Below are 18662 nucleotides of genomic sequence, written 5' to 3'. Positions count from 1 at the left end.
CTTTCACCTTTTTAAAATGTTACGAAACAAAACAAAACGATTCTCATTTTTAGAGATTTAAGCCAAACATTTAAAACGTTACAAAACCAAGCCAAACGTTTCACATTTTTAGCGATTTAACTTAAACGTTTACAAACGTTACGAAACAAATCCACACTTTTAAAATATTACAAAACAAATCCAAATTTTTCACCTTTTTAGCGATTTAAGCCAAACATTTACAAACGTTATGAAAAAAAAACAAATGTTTAAAATGTTATGAAACAAATCCAAACGTTTCACATTTTTAGTGATTTAACCTAAACGTTTACAAATGTTACGAAACAAATCCAAACATTTCACATTTTTAGCGATTTAAGCCAAACGTTTACAAACGCTAATTTAGCGATTTAAGCCAAACGTTTAAAACGTTATAAAACAAATCCAAACGTTTAAAACATTACAAAACAAATCCAAACGTTTACAAACATTACGAAACAAATCCAAAGTTTCAACTTTTTAGCTATTTAAGCCAAACGTTTACAAACGTTACGAAACCAATCTAAACGTTTAAAACATTACGAAACAAATCCAAACGTTTCACCTTTTTAACAATTTAAGCCAAACATTTACAAACGTTACGAAACAAATCTAAACGTTTCATCTTTTTAGCGATTTGAGCCAAACGTTTACAAACGTTACGAAACAAATTCTAACATTTCACCTTTTTAGCGATTTAAGCCAAACGTTTACAAACGTTGCGAAACATATCCAAACGTTTAAATATTTTAAGCGATTTAAGCCAAACTTTTACAAACATTACGAAACAAATCCTAGCGTTTCACCTTTTTAGCGATATAAGCCAAACGTTTACAAACGTTACGAAACAAATCAAACGTTTCCCCTTTTAAGTGATTTAAGCCAAACATTGACAAACATTATGAAATAAATCCAAACGTTTCACCTTTTTAGCGATTTAAGCCAAACATTTAAAAGGTTATGAAACCAATCCAAACGTTTAAAACGTTGCGAAACAAATCCAAACGTTTCACCTTTTTAGAGATTTAAGCCAAACGTTTACAAACGCTATGAAACAAAACCAAACGTTTCACCTTTTTAGCGGTTTTAGCCAAATGTTTACAAGTATTACGAAACCAATCCAAACATTTAAAACGTTAGGAATCAAATCCAAATGTTTCACCTTTTTAGCAAATTAAGTCAAATATTTACAAATTTTACTAAACAAAACCAAACATTTAAAACGTTACGAAACAAATCTAAAAATTTTACCATTTTTGCGATTTAACCAAAACATTTGTAAACTTTACGAAACAAATCCTAACGTTTCACCTTCTTAGTGATTTAAGCCAAACGTTTAAACGTTACGAAACAAATTCTAATTTTTCACCTTTTTAATGATTTAATCCAAACGTTTAAAACGTTACGACACAAATCCAAACGTTCAAATCCAAATGTTTCACCTTTTTAAAACGTTATGAAATAAAACTAAACTTTTCACATTTTTAGCGATGTAAGCCGAACGATTAAAACGTTACAAAACCAATCCAAAGGTTTCACCTTTTTAGCGATTTAAGCCAAACGTTTACAAACGTACGAAACAAATCAAAAAAATTCACCTTTATAGCGATTTAAGCCAAATGTTACAAAACAAATCCAAAGGTTTCACCTTTTTAGCGATTTAAGCCAAACGTTTAAAACGTTACGGCACAAATCCTTACGTTTCACCTTTTTAGCGATTTAATCTATACGTTCAAAATGTTGCGAAACAAATCCAAACCTTTCACCTTTTTAAAATGTTACGAAACAAAACAAAACGATTCTCATTTTTAGAGATTTAAGCCAAACATTTAAAACGTTACAAAACCAAGCCAAACGTTTCACATTTTTAGCGATTTAACTTAAACGTTTACAAACGTTACGAAACAAATCCACACTTTTAAAATATTACAAAACAAATCCAAATTTTTCACCTTTTTAGCGATTTAAGCCAAACATTTACAAACGTTATGAAAAAAAAAACAAATGTTTAAAATGTTATGAAACAAATCCAAACGTTTCACATTTTTAGTGATTTAACCTAAACGTTTACAAATGTTACGAAACAAATCCAAACATTTCACATTTTTAGCGATTTAAGCCAAAGGTTTACAAACGCTAATTTAGCGATTTAAGCCAAACGTTTAAAACGTTATAAAACAAATCCAAACGTTTAAAACATTACAAAACAAATCCAAACGTTTACAAACATTACGAAACAAATCCAAAGTTTCAACTTTTTAGCTATTTAAGCCAAACGTTTACAAACGTTACGAAACCAATCTAAACGTTTAAAACATTACGAAACAAATCCAAACGTTTCACCTTTTTAACAATTTAAGCCAAACATTTACAAACGTTACGAAACAAATCTAAACGTTTCATCTTTTTAGCGATTTGAGCCAAACGTTTACAAACGTTACGAAACAAATTCTAACATTTCACCTTTTTAGAGATTTAAGCCAAACGTTTACAAACGTTGCGAAACATATCCAAACGTTTAAATATTTTAAGCGATTTAAGCCAAACTTTTACAAACATTACGAAACAAATCCTAGCGTTTCACCTTTTTAGCGATATAAGCCAAACGTTACGAAACAAATCCAAACGTTTCCCCTTTTAAGTGATTTAAGCCAAACATTGACAAACATTATGAAATAAATCCAAACGTTTCACCTTTTTAGCGATTTAAGCCAAACATTTAAAAGGTTATGAAACCAATCCAAACGTTTAAAACGTTGTGAAACAAATCCAAACGTTTCACCTTTTTAGAGATTTAAGCCAAACGTTTACAAACGCTATGAAACAAAACCAAACGTTTCACCTTTTTAGCGGTTTTAGCCAAATGTTTACAAGTATTACGAAACCAATCCAAACATTTAAAACGTTAGGAATCAAATCCAAATGTTTCACCTTTTTAGCAAATTAAGTCAAATATTTACAAATTTTACTAAACAAAACCAAACATTTAAAACGTTACGAAACAAATCTAAAAATTTTACCATTTTTGCGATTTAACCAAAACATTTGTAAACTTTACGAAACAAATCCTAACGTTTCACCTTCTTAGTGATTTAAGCCAAACGTTTAAACGTTACGAAACAAATTCTAATTTTTCACCTTTTTAATGATTTAATCCAAACGTTTAAAACGTTACGACACAAATCCAAACGTTCAAATCCAAATGTTTCACCTTTTTAAAACGTTATGAAATAAAACTAAACTTTTCACATTTTTAGCGATGTAAGCCGAACGATTAAAACGTTACAAAACCAATCCAAAGGTTTCACCTTTTTAACGATTTAAGCCAAACGTTTACAAACGTACGAAACAAATCAAAAAAATTCACCTTTATAGCGATTTAAGCCAAATGTTACAAAACAAATCCAAAGGTTTCACCTTTTTAGCGATTTAAGCCAAACGTTTAAAACGTTACGGCACAAATCCTTACATTTCACCTTTTTAGCGATTTAATCTATACGTTCAAAATGTTGCGAAACAAATCCAAACCTTTCACCTTTTTAAAATGTTACGAAACAAAACAAAACGATTCTCATTTTTAGAGATTTAAGCCAAACATTTAAAACGTTACAAAACCAATCCAAACGTTTCACCTTTTTAGTGATTTAAGTCGAACGTTTACAAATGTTTCTAAACAAATCCAAGAATTTCACCTTTTAAGCGATTTAAGCCAAAAGTTAAAACGTTACAAAACCAATCCTAACGTTAGGAAACAAATCCAAACGTTTCATCTTTTTAGCGATTTAAGCCAAACATTTAAAACGTTGCGAAAACAATCCAAACGTTTAAAACATTACGAAACAAATCCAAATGTTTAAAACGTTACGAAACCAATCCAAACGTTTAAAAAGTTGCGAAACAAATCCAGACGTTTCACCTTTTTAGAGATTTAAGCCAAATGTTTACAAACGATATGAAACAAAACAAAACATTTCACCTTTTTAGTGGTTTAAGCCAAACGTTTACAAATATTACGAAACCAATCCAAACATTTAAAATGTTGCGAATCAAATCCAAATGATTAACCTTTTTAGCGATTTAAGCCAAACATTTACAAACGTTACGAGACAAAAAAAAAACATTTCACTTTTTTAGCAATTTAAGCCAAACGTTTGTAAACGTTACGAAAAAAATCCTAACCTTTCACCTATTTAGCGATTTAAGTCAAACGTTTAAAACGTTACGAAACAAATCCAAATGTTTCACCTTTTTAGGGATTTAATCCAAACGATTAAAATATTACGAAACAAATCCAACCATTCAATCCAAACGTTTCACCTTTTTATAACGTTACGAAACAAAACCAAACTTTTCACCATTTTAGCAATTAAGCCAAACGTTTAAAACGTTACAAAACTAATCCAAATGTTTCAACATTTTAGCGATTTAAGCCAAACATTTACAAACTTTGCGAAACAAATCCAAACGTTTCACCTTTTTAGCGATTTCAACCAAAAGTTTAAAACTGGACAAAACCAATCCAAACGTCTAAAATGTTACGAAACAAATCCAAATGTTTCACATTCTTAGCGATTTAAGCCAAATGTTACAAAACAAATCCAAAAATTTCATCTTTTTTACAAATTTAAGCCACACGTTTACAAACGCTACGAAATAAAACCAAATGTTTCCCCTTTCCTAGCGATTTAAACCAAACGTTTATAAACGTTACAAAACAAATCCAAACGTTTCACATTGTTAGCGTTTTTAGCCAAAAGTTTAAAAACGTTTCGAAACAAAGCCAAACGTTTCACATTTTTAGCGATTTAACTTAAACGTTTACAAACGTTACGAAACAAATCCACACTTTTAAAATATTACAAAACAAATCCAAATTTTTCACCTTTTTAGCGATTTAGGCCAAACATTTACAAACGTTATGAAAAAAACCAAATGTTTAAAACGTTATGAAACAAATCCAAACGTTTCACATTTTTAGTGATTTAACCTAAACGTTAGCAAATGTTACGAAACAAATCCAAACATTTCACATTTTTAGCGATTTAAGCCAAACGTTTACAAACGCTAATTTAGCGATTTAAGCCAAACGTTTAAAACGTTATAAAACAAATCCAAACGTTTAAAACATTACAAAACAAATCCAAACGTTTACAAACATTACGAAACAAATCCAAAGTTTCAACTTTTTAGCTATTTAAGCCAAACGTTTACAAACGTTACGAAACCAATCCAAACGTTTAAAACGTTACGAAACAAATCCAAACGTTTCACCTTTTTAACAATTTAAGCCAAACATTTACAAACGTTACGAAACAAATCTAATCGTTTCATCTTTTTAGCGATTTGAGCCAAACGTTTACAAACGTTACGAAACAAATTCTAACATTTCACCTTTTTAGCGATTTAAGCCAAACGTTTACAAACGTTGCGAAACATAGCCAAACGTTTAAATATTTTAAGCGATTTAAGCCAAACGTTTACAAACATTACAAAACAAATCCTAGCGTTTCACCTTTTTAGCGATATAAGCCAAACGTTTACAAACGTTACGAAACAAATCCAAACGTTTCCCCTTTTAAGTGATTTAAGCCAAACATTGACAAACATTATGAAATAAATCCAAACGTTTCACCTTTTTAGCGATTTAAGCCAAACATTTAAAAGGTTATGAAACCAATCCAAACATTTAAAACGTTGCGAAACAAATCCAAACGTTTCACCTTTTTAGAGATTTAAGCCAAACGTTTACAAACGCTATGAAACAAAACCAAACGTTTCACCTTTTTAGCGGTTTTAGCCAAATGTTTACAAGTATTACGAAACCAATCCAAACATTTAAAACGTTAGGAATCAAATCCAAATGTTTCACCTTTTTAGCAGATTAAGTCAACCATTTACAAATTTTACTAAACAAAACCAAACATTTAAAACGTTACGAAACAAATCCAAAAAATTTACCATTTTTGCGATTTAACCAAAACATTTGTAAACTTTACGAAACAAATCCTAACGTTTCACCTTCTTAGTGATTTAAGCAAAACGTTTAAACGTTACGAAACAAATTCTAATTTTTCACCTTTTTAATGATTTAATCCAAACGTTTAAAACGTTACGACACAAATCCAAACGTTCAAATCCAAATGTTTCACCTTTTTAAAACGTTATGAAATAAAACTAAACTTTTCACATTTTTAGCGATGTAAGCCAAACGATTAAAACGTTACAAAACCAATCCAAAGGTTTCACCTTTTTAGCGATTTAAACCAAACGTTTAAAAACGTACGAAACAAATAAAAAAAATTCACCTTTTTAGCGATTTAAGCCAAATGTTACAAAACAAATCCAAAGGTTTCACCTTTTTAGCGATTTAAGCCAAATGTTTAAAACGTTTCGGCACAAATCCTTACGTTTCACCTTTTTAGCGATTTAATCTATACGTTCAAAATGTTGAGAAACAAATCCAAACCTTTCACCTTTTTAAAATGTTACGAAACAAAACAAGACGATTCTCATTTTTAGAGATTTAAGCCAAACATTTAAAACGTTACAAAACCAATCCAAACGTTTCACCTTTTTAGTGATTTAAGTCGAACGTTTACAAATGTTTCTAAACAAATCCAAGAATTTCACCTTTTAAGCGATTTAAGCCAAAAGTTAAAACGTTACAAAACCAATCCTAACGTTAGGAAACAAATCCAAACGTTTCACCTTTTTAGCGATTTAAGCCAAACATTTAAAACGTTGCGAAAACAATCCAAACGTTTAAAACATTACGAAACAAATCCAAATATTTAAAACGTTACGAAACCAATCCAAACGTTTAAAAAGTTGCGAAACAAATCCAGACGTTTCACCTTTTTAGAGATTTAAACCAAACGTTTACAAACGCTATGAAATAAAACAAAATGTTTCACCTTTTTAGCGGTTTAAGCCAAACGTTTACAAATATTACGAAACCAATCCAAACATTTAAAATGTTGCGAATCAAATCCAAATGATTAACCTTTTTAGCGATTTAAGCCAAACATTTACAAACGTTACGAGACAAAAAACAAAATTTCACCTTTTTAGCAATTTAAGCCAAACGTTTGTAAACGTTACGAAAAAAAATCCTAACCTTTCACCTATTTAGCGATATAAGTCAAACGTTTAAAACGTTACGAAACAAATCCTAATGTTTCACCTTTTTAGGGATTTAATCCAAACGATTAAAATATTACGAAACAAATCCAACCATTCAATCCAAACGTTTCACCTTTTTATAACGTTACGAAACAAAACCAAACTTTTCACCATTTTAGCAATTAAGCCAAACGTTTAAAACGTTACAAAACTAATCCAAATGTTTCAACATTTTAGCGATTTAAGCCAAACATTTACAAACTTTGCGAAACAAATCCAAACGTTTCACCTTTTTAGCGATTTCAACCAAAAGTTTAAAACTGGACAAAACCAATCCAAACGTCTAAAATGTTACGAAACAAATCCAAATGATTCACATTCTTAGCGATTTAAGCCAAATGTTACAAAACAAATCCAAAAATTTCATCTTTTTTACAAATTTAAGCCAAACGTTTACAAACGTTACGAAATAAAACCAAATGTTTCCCCTTTTCTAGCGATTTAAACCAAACGTTTATAAACGTTACAAAACAAATCCAAACGTTTCACATTGTTAGCGTTTTTAGCCAAAAGTTTAAAAACGTTTCGAAACAAAGCCAAACGTTTCACATTTTTAGCGATTTAACTTAAACGTTTACAAACGTTACGAAACAAATCCACACTTTTAAAATATTACAAAACAAATCCAAATTTTTCACCTTTTTAGCGATTTAAGCCAAACATTTACAAACTTTATGAAAAAAAACCAAATGTTTAAAACGTTATGAAACAAATCCAAACGTTTCACATTTTTAGTGATTTAACTAAACGTTTACAAATGTTACGAAACAAATCCAAACATTTCACATTTTTAGCGATTTAAGCCAAACGTTTACAAACGCTAATTTAGCGATTTAAGCCAAACGTTTAAAACGCTATAAAACAAATCCAAACGTTTAAAACATTACAAAACAAATCCAAACGTTTACAAACATTACGAAACAAATCCAAAGTTTCAACTTTTTAGCTATTTAAGCCAAACGTTTACAAATGTTACAAAACAAGACCAAACGTTTCTAATTTTTAGCAATTTAAGCCAAACGTTTACAAACGTTGCGAAACAAAACCAATCGTTTCACCTTTTTAGCAATTCATGCCAACGTTTACAAACGTTACGAAACCATCCAAAAGTTTAAAATGTTACGAAACAAATCCAAACTATTCACCTTTTTAGCGATTTAAGCCAAACGTTTAAAACGTTTCGAAACCAATCCAAACGTTTAAAAAGTTACGAAACAAATACAAACGTTTCCCCTTTTTAGCGATTTAAGCCAAACGTTTACAAATGTTATGAAAAAAAATACAAACGTTTCCCATTTAGCGATTTAAGCCAAACATTTACAAAGGTTACGATACAAAACCAAACGTTTTCCCTTTTTAGCGAATTAAGCAAAAGTTTGAAACGTTACGAAACAAATCCAAATGTTAAAAACATTATGAAACAAACCTTAAGGTTTCACCTTTTTAGTGATTTTATCTAGACCTTTAAAACGTTACGAAAGAAATCCGAACGTTTAAAATGTTACGAAAGAAATCCAAACGTTTAAAATGTTATGCAACCAATCCAAAGGTTTAAAACGTTATGAAATAAATCCAAACGTTTCACCTTTTTAGCGATTTAGGCCAAATGTTTACAAACTTTACGAAACAAATCCACACGTTTCCCCTTTTTAGCGATTTAAGACAAACGTTTACAAACGTTACGAAACAAATCTAAACATTTTTACCTTTATAGCAATTCAATCCAAACATTTACAAATCTTACCAAACTAATCCAAACGTTTCCCCTTCTTAGTGATTTAAGCCAAACGTTTAAAACATTACGAAACCAATCCAAACGTTTAAAACTTTATGAAACAAATTTAAATATTTCACCTTTTTAGCGATTTAAGCCAAACGTTTAAAACGTTACAAAATCAATCCAAATGTTTAAAACATTACGCAACGGATCAAAACGGTTCACCTGTTTAGCGATTTAAGCGAAACATTTAAAACGTTTCGAAAACAATCTAAATGTTTCACATTTTTAGCGATTTAAGCCAAACGTTTATATACTTTACGAAACAAAACCAAATGTTTCGCCTTTTTAGCGATTTAATCCAAACGTTTACAAACATAACGAAACATAACCAAACGTTTGACCTTTTTAGCGACTTAAGCCAAACATTTACAAACGTTACGAAACAAATTCAAACAACTTTTTTAGCGATTTAAGCCAAACGTTTACAAAAGTTACGAAACAAAATTAAACATTTCGCCTTTTTAGTGATTTAAACAAAAACGTTTCGAAACAATTCCTAACATTTCAAAACAAATCCAAATGTTTCAAACGTTACGAATCAAATCCAAACGTTTCACCTTTTTAGCAATTTAAGCGAAACGTTTACAAACATTACAAAACAAATCTCAATGTTTCACCTTTTTAGCGATTTAAGCCAAACGTTTAAAACGTTACGAAACCAATGCAAACGTTTAAAACGTTACAAAACAAATCAAAAAGTTTCATATTTTTATCGATTTAAGCCACATGTTTACAAAGGTTACGAAACAAAACCAAACTTTTCACATTTTTAGTGATTTAAGCAAAACATTTACAATCGTCACGAAATAAATCCAAACGTTTCACCTTTTTAGCGATTTAAGCAAAACGTTTTGAACGTTACGAAACCAAGCCAAATGTTTCACCTTTTTAGCGATTTAAGCCAAATATTCAAAACATTACGAAACCAAGCCAAACGTTTACAAACGTTACGAACCAAATCGAAACGTTTCACATTTTTAGAAATTTAAGCTAATGTTTGCAAACATTACGAAAAAAATCAAAATGCTTACATTTTTAGTGATTTAAGCCAAACGTTTAAAACGTTTCGAAACCAATCGAAACGTTTAAAATGTTAAGAAACAAAACCAAATGTTTCACTTTTTTAGCGATTTAAGCCAAACGTTTACAAACGTTACGAAACAAATCCAAACGTTTCACCTTTTTAGGATTGAAGCCAAATGTATACAAACGTCAGGAAATAAAGCCAAACGTTTCCCCGTTTTAACGATTTAAGCCAAATGTTTACAAACGTTATGAAACAAATCCAAACGTTTCTCCTTCTAGTTATTTAAGGAAAATGTTTAAAACGTTACAAAACCATTCCAAACGTTTAAAACGCTACGAAATAAATCCAAACGTTTCAACTTTTTAGCGATTTAAGCCAAACGTTTACAAACGTTACGAAACTTAACCAAATGTTTCACCTTTTTAGTGAAATAAGTCACACGTTTACTAACATTGGGAAACAAATCCAAACGTTTCACCTTTTTAGTGATTTAAGCCAAACATTTATAAATGCTACGAAACAAATCCAAACGTTTCACCTTTTTAGCGATTTAATGCCAAACGTTTACAAACATTACGAATTAAAACCAAACATTTCACCTCTTTAGCGATTTAAGCCAAACAGTTACAAACTTTGTCGTAACAAATCCAAACGTTTCCCGATTTAGCGATTTAAGCCAAAGGTTTACAAACGTTATGAAACAAAACGAAAACGTTTCTCCTTTTTAGTAATTTAAGCCCAACGTTACAAACGTTACGAAACAAAACCAAACGTTTCACCTTTTTGAGATTGAAGCCAAACGTTTACAAACGTTACAAAACAAATCCAAACGTTTCATCTTTTTAGTGATTTAAGCCAAACATTTAAAACGTTACAAAACCAATCCAAACGTTTAAAACGTTAGAAACAAATCCAAACATTTCACCTTTTTAGCAATTATATGCAAACGTTTACAAACGTTACAAAACAAATCTAAAAGTTTCACCTTTATGCCAAACGTTTAGAACGTTACGAAAACAGTCCAAACATTTAAAATGTTACGAAACAAATCTAAATGTTTCACATATTTAGCGATTTAAGCCAAACGTTTACAAATGTTACGAAATAAAACCAAACGTTTCATCTTATTAGTAATTTAAGCCAAACGTTTACAAACGTCATGCAACCAATCCAAACGTTTCACCTTTTAGCCATTTAAGCCAAACGTTTAAAACGTTACGAAACCAATCCAAGCGATTAAAATTCTACGAAACAAATCCAAAACTTTCACCTTTTTAGCGATTTAAGCCAAACGTTTACAAATGTTACGAAACAAATCCAAACGTTTCACAATTTTAGCGATTTAAGCCAAATATTTACAAACGTTAAGAAACAAATCCAAATGTTTCACATTTTTTGTTTTTAAAAACGTTTAAAACTTTACGAAACAAATCTAAACGTTTAAAACGTTATGAAACCAATCGAAACGTTTAAAACGTTATGAAACCAATCGAAACGTTTAAAATGTTATGAAACAAATCCAAATGTATCACCCTTTTAGCAATTTAAGCCAAACATTTACAAACGTTACGAAACAAATCTAAATGTTTCACCTTTTGAGCAATTGAAGCCAAACGTTTACAAAAATCACAAAAAACATCCAAATGTTTCTCCTTTATAGCGATTTAAGCGAAACGTTTACAAACGTTAGGAAACAAATCTAAACGTTTCCCCTTTTTAGCGATTAAAGCAAAATGTTTAAAACGTTATAAAACCAATCCAAACGTTTAAAACGTTACGAAACAAATCCAAACGTTTTACCTTTTTAGCGATTTAAATGAAACGTTTACAAACGTTACGAAACAACTCCAAACATTTAACATTTTTAGCGATTTAAACCAAACGTTTACAAATGTTACGAACAAATCTAAAAGTTTCACCTTTTTAACGGTTTGAGCCAAACGTTTACAAAAGTTATGAAAGAAAACCAAACAATTCACGTTTTTAGCGATTTAAGCCAAACGTTTACGAACAAATCCAAATGTTTCACCTTTTAAGTGATGGAAGCCTAGTGTTTACAGACGTCACGTAACAAATCGAAACGTTTCACCTTTATAGCTATTTAAGCCAAATGTTTACAAACGTTTCGAAACAAATCCAAATGTTTTCCCTTTTTAGCTATTTTAGCAAAATGTTTAAGACGTTACAAAACCAATCAAATGTTTAAAACTTTACGAAATAAATCCAAATATTTCACCTTTTAAGCGATTTAAGCCAAACGTTACAAAATCAATCCAAACGTTTCACCTTTTTAGCTATTTAAGGGAAAACGTTTACAAACCTTACAAAACAAATCCAAAAGTTTCACCTTTTTAGCGATTTAAGCCAAACATTTACAAACGTTACAAAAACAATCCGAACGTTTAACCTTTTTAGCGATTGAAGCCAAACGTTTACAAACGTTACGAAACAAAACCAAACGTTTCGCCATTTTAGCTATTTAAGCCGGACGTTTACAAACGTTACGAAACAAATCCGAACATTTCACATTTTTAGCGATTTAAGCCAAACGTTTACATACGTTGTGAAACAAAACCAAACGTTTCACCTTTTTAGCGACTTAAGCCAAACCTTACGAAACAAAACCAAACGTTTCACCCTTTTAGCGATTGAAGCCAAATGTTTACAAACATTAAGAAATGTAATACCCCAAAATATTTAAGTATTTAATTGGACCACGTGTCCAGTGTTAAGTCGCTAGAGTGGCGATATCAGAAAGATTTCCGAGAGATTAGGATAAGTATTAAATTTTAGCAGGACGGACTCGAAAGGATTATTGCGAGGAATTTAATATTATATTTCAGTTCTAAAAGTTGGGATTAGAATTGGAAAAGAAAAATACTAAGAAAGTCGCAAAATAAAGTACAGGGACTAAAATGGTAATTTAACCATATAAAACCCGAAGGGATATTATTTCGCCAAGGTCCGCGAAATGTTTTATAGTATATGTGGTAAAAGTTTTGGGTCAATCGGAGACCTTTTAAAATTTGGACGCGGATGCGTTTTGGGCTAAATTGTCACTTTTGAGAAGTTTAAGGGCTAAAGTGTAAATTAGCCAATTAAGTCTCGAGAATAGTAATTAAAAGATTATTGACGGAAAATAATAATATTGAGTTAATATTATTTATATGAATATAAATAATACGTATCGACTCGAGTTAAAAGGATAATTTAACCGTTAGGTTAAATTAGAAAGTTTAAAAGAGAAATGGTTTAAGTTAAAGAAATGAAGGACCAAAATGGACAATTATCCAAGATATATGATAACCTTCCTTAAGAGAAAGGGAATGAAATGATGCGCAGAGGAATTGGGAAAGTAACAGAAGCTTTCGACGATCGATTACGATCCGTCGCCGTTTCGCCGTTTCTCGTTCAAATCGCGAGTTCTTTATATCGATTCGTCCAGAATTCGATTCTCTATCATCGCTAAGCTTCAAATCAAGGTAAGTTTGACGTTTTTATTATGAGAATTGATAAATAAGGGTTATTTCGTTTTAACGAATTAAACGAATCGTAATCGCGTTTCTATTGGCGTTTTTGATGATATTTGAGATGGTTATTAATGGAAATCGTGCTAGAATCGATTTTGGACGTTTAAGCACGTCGGAAATGGCCCGGGGAACGAACCCCGGGGCTGCACATCGTACAGCCAAAGGCTGCACGAACGTGCAGCAGACTGCACGTTCGTGCAGACTGCTGCACGAACGTGTAGCAAGTGCTGCACGAACGTGCAACACAGCAACTGCACGATCGTGCAGCGTACTGCACGAACGTGCAGCAGACTGCACGTTCGTGCAGACTGCTGCACGAACGTGTAGCAAGTGCTGCACGAACGTGCAGCACAGCAACTGCACGATCGTGCAGCGCAGCAACTGCACGATCGTGCAGCGTATTGCACGAACGTGCAGTACACTGCTGCACGAACGTGCAGTCCTTCGTTAGCGGGAATTGTTAGTTTTGGGCTTTCTGGGCCCTGACGCGACGCAGAAACTCGATTTCAAACAATTTCAAGTCGTGTAATCAATCGTGATTCGATTGAATATCAAAACGTAAACTAGGACGTTTAAAAGAGAAGTATGATTAAGAGATTATCAAAGTTAAGAATCGTATTAGAGATACGATTGTGTTAACCTAAGTTTATAACTTAGGAGTTTGAATACTAAGTCAACGTTTATGGATTAAACGTATAGGTAACTCGATTAAATAACTGACGTACCGACAAGCTATCAAGCCAGTTAGCGGGAGTGGATACGTGAGTGGACAATGCATGGAGCTTACGCTTGCGGGATTATAATAATGCAGTTTTTGGATAGCGGTCACTGTGAGTGGCAATTTACTTTCACGTATTATTATAAAAGTCATTTTCTTATATTATGAATGTTATTATTATATTCATTGTATCTATATGATTTGTTCATATAAGATATTGCGCTTGATGAGTTTGATTATGCACGTTTTTGTATTCATTGTTTAAATATGAATAGATAGTATGAGATCTATAGAAGTCAATACCTATTGAGTATCAATAGGCTATGAGATTATCAGTAAGTCATTCTAGCGTGTCTAGATTGTCAATGAGATTACGAAATGCGCATACGATAAGAGTGCGATACGAGAGTGAACTCGGTTAAAATAACCTGAGCCCCATGAGAGTGAACTCGGTTAAGTAACCTGAGCCCCGTATCTAGTGGGTTGGACCCACCAGTGAGTTGGACTCACACTTTGGGATTAAGAGATTGGTTGCGACTGACGTGGTCGAGTGTGAACACTCCCGGGTTGGACCATTTGGATCAAGTTGATTCGATTATATAAGTTTAGCGAATCAAGGATTAGAGTTTTGATAGAGTCTGTTAATTAGGAACGTTTACTGTGTGCTTATATTATGTATGGAATTTGCATACGTATTAAGCGTGTGACGCTATATTTTGATAATACTATAAGTAACTTGCAAACTCACTCAGTATTTTCCCAAATACTGACCCCTCACTTTGATGTTTGCAGGTAGTAGAAGTCGGATCAGACAAACCATCTCCATTGTGCCAGAAGTCATTGGACTTGCACAAGTATGAGTTACATGAGCTGCAGTAGTCAGTAGTTGTCAATCTAAGATTGGTAAATTGATTTCAAATAGTTAGTTTTGAATGTAAACTCTAATATGATATTTTAATATCTATATTATATTATTTAAAGAGTTTTCTGAAAACGTTTTATATATAATAATATGTTTTCAATTGCGAAAAATTATTAATGGTTTTAGGCTTGCTACGGGTTTCGGAGCTACCACTCCCATTCCCTAGCGCCGGTCTCGGCTCAATAATTTGGGTCGTGACAATTGTGGTATCAGAGCAGTTGGTCCAGTTACCTCTGCTAATATATGTTTTGTCAGTTAAGTGATCTAGGAACTACTGCAGCTATAGAGTTGAGTTCTGTCTGATCCAAGTAGTTTGCATTGTTGTTTTGCGATAAGTATAATTGATTGATTTGTGAAATACTTATGTGTTTCTTGTGACACGTATATGCGAGGTATATACGCATATGTTGTTTTGATGAGACATGCATATAAGATATGCTTTTTGAAATAAAGTTTCTAGGAGAGGTGTTGCCTCCTATGACTAGAGTATAATTGTTGTGAATGTAATTTGATGATATGTATGTATGTGTGTTTAGCATCTTATAACGTAAGAGATGCTATTGAATTCGATCGATCGAAACTTTGGGAAGAGTATGAAGAAGGAATGTAAAGTGACAGAAGTTGAAGAACTTTCTGGATACAGAGTTTGAAGGTCTAGAGAACTTACAAAACTCGATGTTTATAATTTTTTTTTAAAAAACAAGTTATTTGTTTAACAATTTTGAAAGCATAATTGTGCCTAGACCCGATATAGAAATGTATGATTGCCACGACATTGATAGAAGTGCATCACTACATACATTATTAATGAAAGAATAATCAATGAAGACATGCATTAATAGTACATGCATCATATGCATTACGCTCAGACCAAAAGGTGAGTTGTGGCAACTCTTTGGGGATGAGAGACGTCATCACCCTAGTGCACAATTTTGCTAAAGTTTCAATGGAATTTTGATTTAAATCTCGAAATGAGATGTTTTATTTGAGAAAGTTTCCAAAGAGTTTTGTTTTTATGTAAATATACCTAGACCATAACTCTGTGAAGGAAGTGAAGTACTCGCGAGCAAGCTGCGGTCAAGGCTACGAGAAGATCGAATAAGTATAATTGCGAGAACATAGAAGTTATGCTTCTAGGATATGAACTTAGCCTTGATTAAACAGAATAATATATGAATAGAATAATATATGTGCCCAGATAATGAAGCATATTTGATTAATGACGTATAACACATGTGTGTTATACGTATACATTCTAATGTTTGATTAAGTCCATGTGAGTGGAATGCTCGCAAGACTTAAGATGCGATGCGTAATCAAGAAAATTTAGGGGACACTGATTTTCTTGAATTCGGTCAATATAGATGCTTATAGCTACGATAGTAATATGCGTTTAACATATACAACGCGAGTATATGTTGTAGCAATTGGCTAGTCTACGATGAGTCAGAACACTCAGAAGACTTCCAATAAGAGACGTAACCCTAGAAAGTTTAAAGGAAGGAGACGTCTCTAGAGTCCAACATACGTGGGCGTCGATTAGACGTGAAGATTAGTAAGGATTATATTTTAAGGAATTTATCAGTATTCCTTTATATAATCGCTATACTATGAACAAAGAACTGCACGATCGCGTGCTGTTGCACAACAAGTATATGAGGTGCGGGAAGAAGATCGAGGTAACAAAAGTGAATGCACCCTAATCCAATTGGCTAGTAAAGGCCAAGAACGAGATAAAAGTCAACGAGAACTTAGTAAAGTAAAGTGAGAATATATAGGCATTGGAAATGACGTAATAACCCGACGTCATTATGGATTAGTTAGCTGTAAAAGCAACTGATATAAGTAACTATGTGTCAATAAAAGGATGATGAGTACAGAAATAGTATCAACGTAAAGAAAGAGACACCTATAAAGGTTTGATAATGGTATGGATAAGTTAAAGCTAAAGGAGTTTAGCGGATCAAGTGGTATGCCAAAAACCTTTAGAAAAAGTAAAGTAAGATGTTGTATACATCGAGCGGATGACGGACAAACAGTAATGTCAATAAAGATGTCGACGAAAGGTTCAACCTATAATTAGTTCCGACATGCAATTGGAGCGGTGAAAGACCAAATAACATGAACTAAGTTTGTGACCCGATTTGGGAAATTCTTTCTACCATTAATTCCGATAAGGAATAATCGGGAAGAATCAAGGTTATTAGACCAGAAGATATGGTGTAAATGAACAGTTGAAGTATACGATAAGAAAGATTGAGACATAAATAACAAGAACTGCAATCGGTGGATTAAGAGTTGAAACTTCCACCTCAAAGATTCGATTATGAAATGAATTAGTAAAGCGTAAAGGTGTAAAGGATTAAAAGGGTGTCAGACAAAATCAAACTTGTTTGATACATTCCCAGAAGCGGATCCTCAGGAAAAGGACTTCGGAGAGGAAGAATTATCAGACGAATCTGATATTGAAGAGTACTGGAATGAACATTTCTGATCCAGTGTACGGAAATATCACAATCTGAGGAAGGATGCAGAGATAGCTCTGAATCATGTAAGGAGGTAAATGCGCTCCTCCTCACAAGAAATGCTACCGGTAGGTCCATTAACTTCCGGCGTACGGTCAAGGGATTACCAAAGGTACATGACGTACATGATAAAGTATAAAGACGCAAAAGAAGGTTATGAATAATAAGAAATCAGTTAAAGTAAGCAGAGTTAAGGAAAGTACGGATAACCGCGTATATCGCAAGAAACTTGATAAGAGTTATTGAGGAATGAAAAAGAGAAAGTCACGTGAAAAGATGACGAGAAGATCAAATGAATTGAATTCTATATAGTCGTTAACGCATAGAAACAAAAAGGGATAAAGATGATAGAGTCATATGAATGGATCCACTGACAGTTAAGATGTCAGTAAAGGGTACAGTATGACGATATATAAGTAATCGAGAATGTACTACATCGATATTGCAGGCAAAAGAAGTTGCGACCATTACTAATTGGTAATCAACGTTCAGAATGCCGAAACAAGAAATATCAGAAATACGAAATGCGATAGAGATGACATCAGCATATGATCGGCTTACAGACGGCCATGATGACAGTACGAATACGATAAGACGATACGTATACGATTAAGAACGCACTACGTCGGGAAAATTCAGATAAAGAAGGCCACAACTCTCAATTAATGATCGATGTTGTGGATATTAAAAGCAAGTAGTACTTGACGTACGAGATGCGCTGAGGAGGAAAGCAAAGACTGCACTAGAAGATGATTAAGAAACACGATAAGAACGTGAATTAGGAACGCAATAAGAGTACCATAGGATCATAGCATTTAGACTATTGATCCTATTGGTTAACTAAAGACAAGAAGTCAAAGAAAGTAACGAAGAAGTATACCTACGATATGGACAGAAGTAGAAATTAACGAGTTGGAAATGAATACACAGTGTACATTGAACAAATCAGGAGTAGAACTC

Source organism: Mercurialis annua, linkage group LG1-X (genome assembly GCF_937616625.2).
Source record: "Mercurialis annua linkage group LG1-X, ddMerAnnu1.2, whole genome shotgun sequence".
Classification (NCBI taxonomy): Eukaryota; Viridiplantae; Streptophyta; class Magnoliopsida; order Malpighiales; family Euphorbiaceae; genus Mercurialis; species Mercurialis annua.
The sequence above is the reverse complement of the archived record's forward strand: the minus strand, read 5'-3'. Positions refer to the sequence as shown.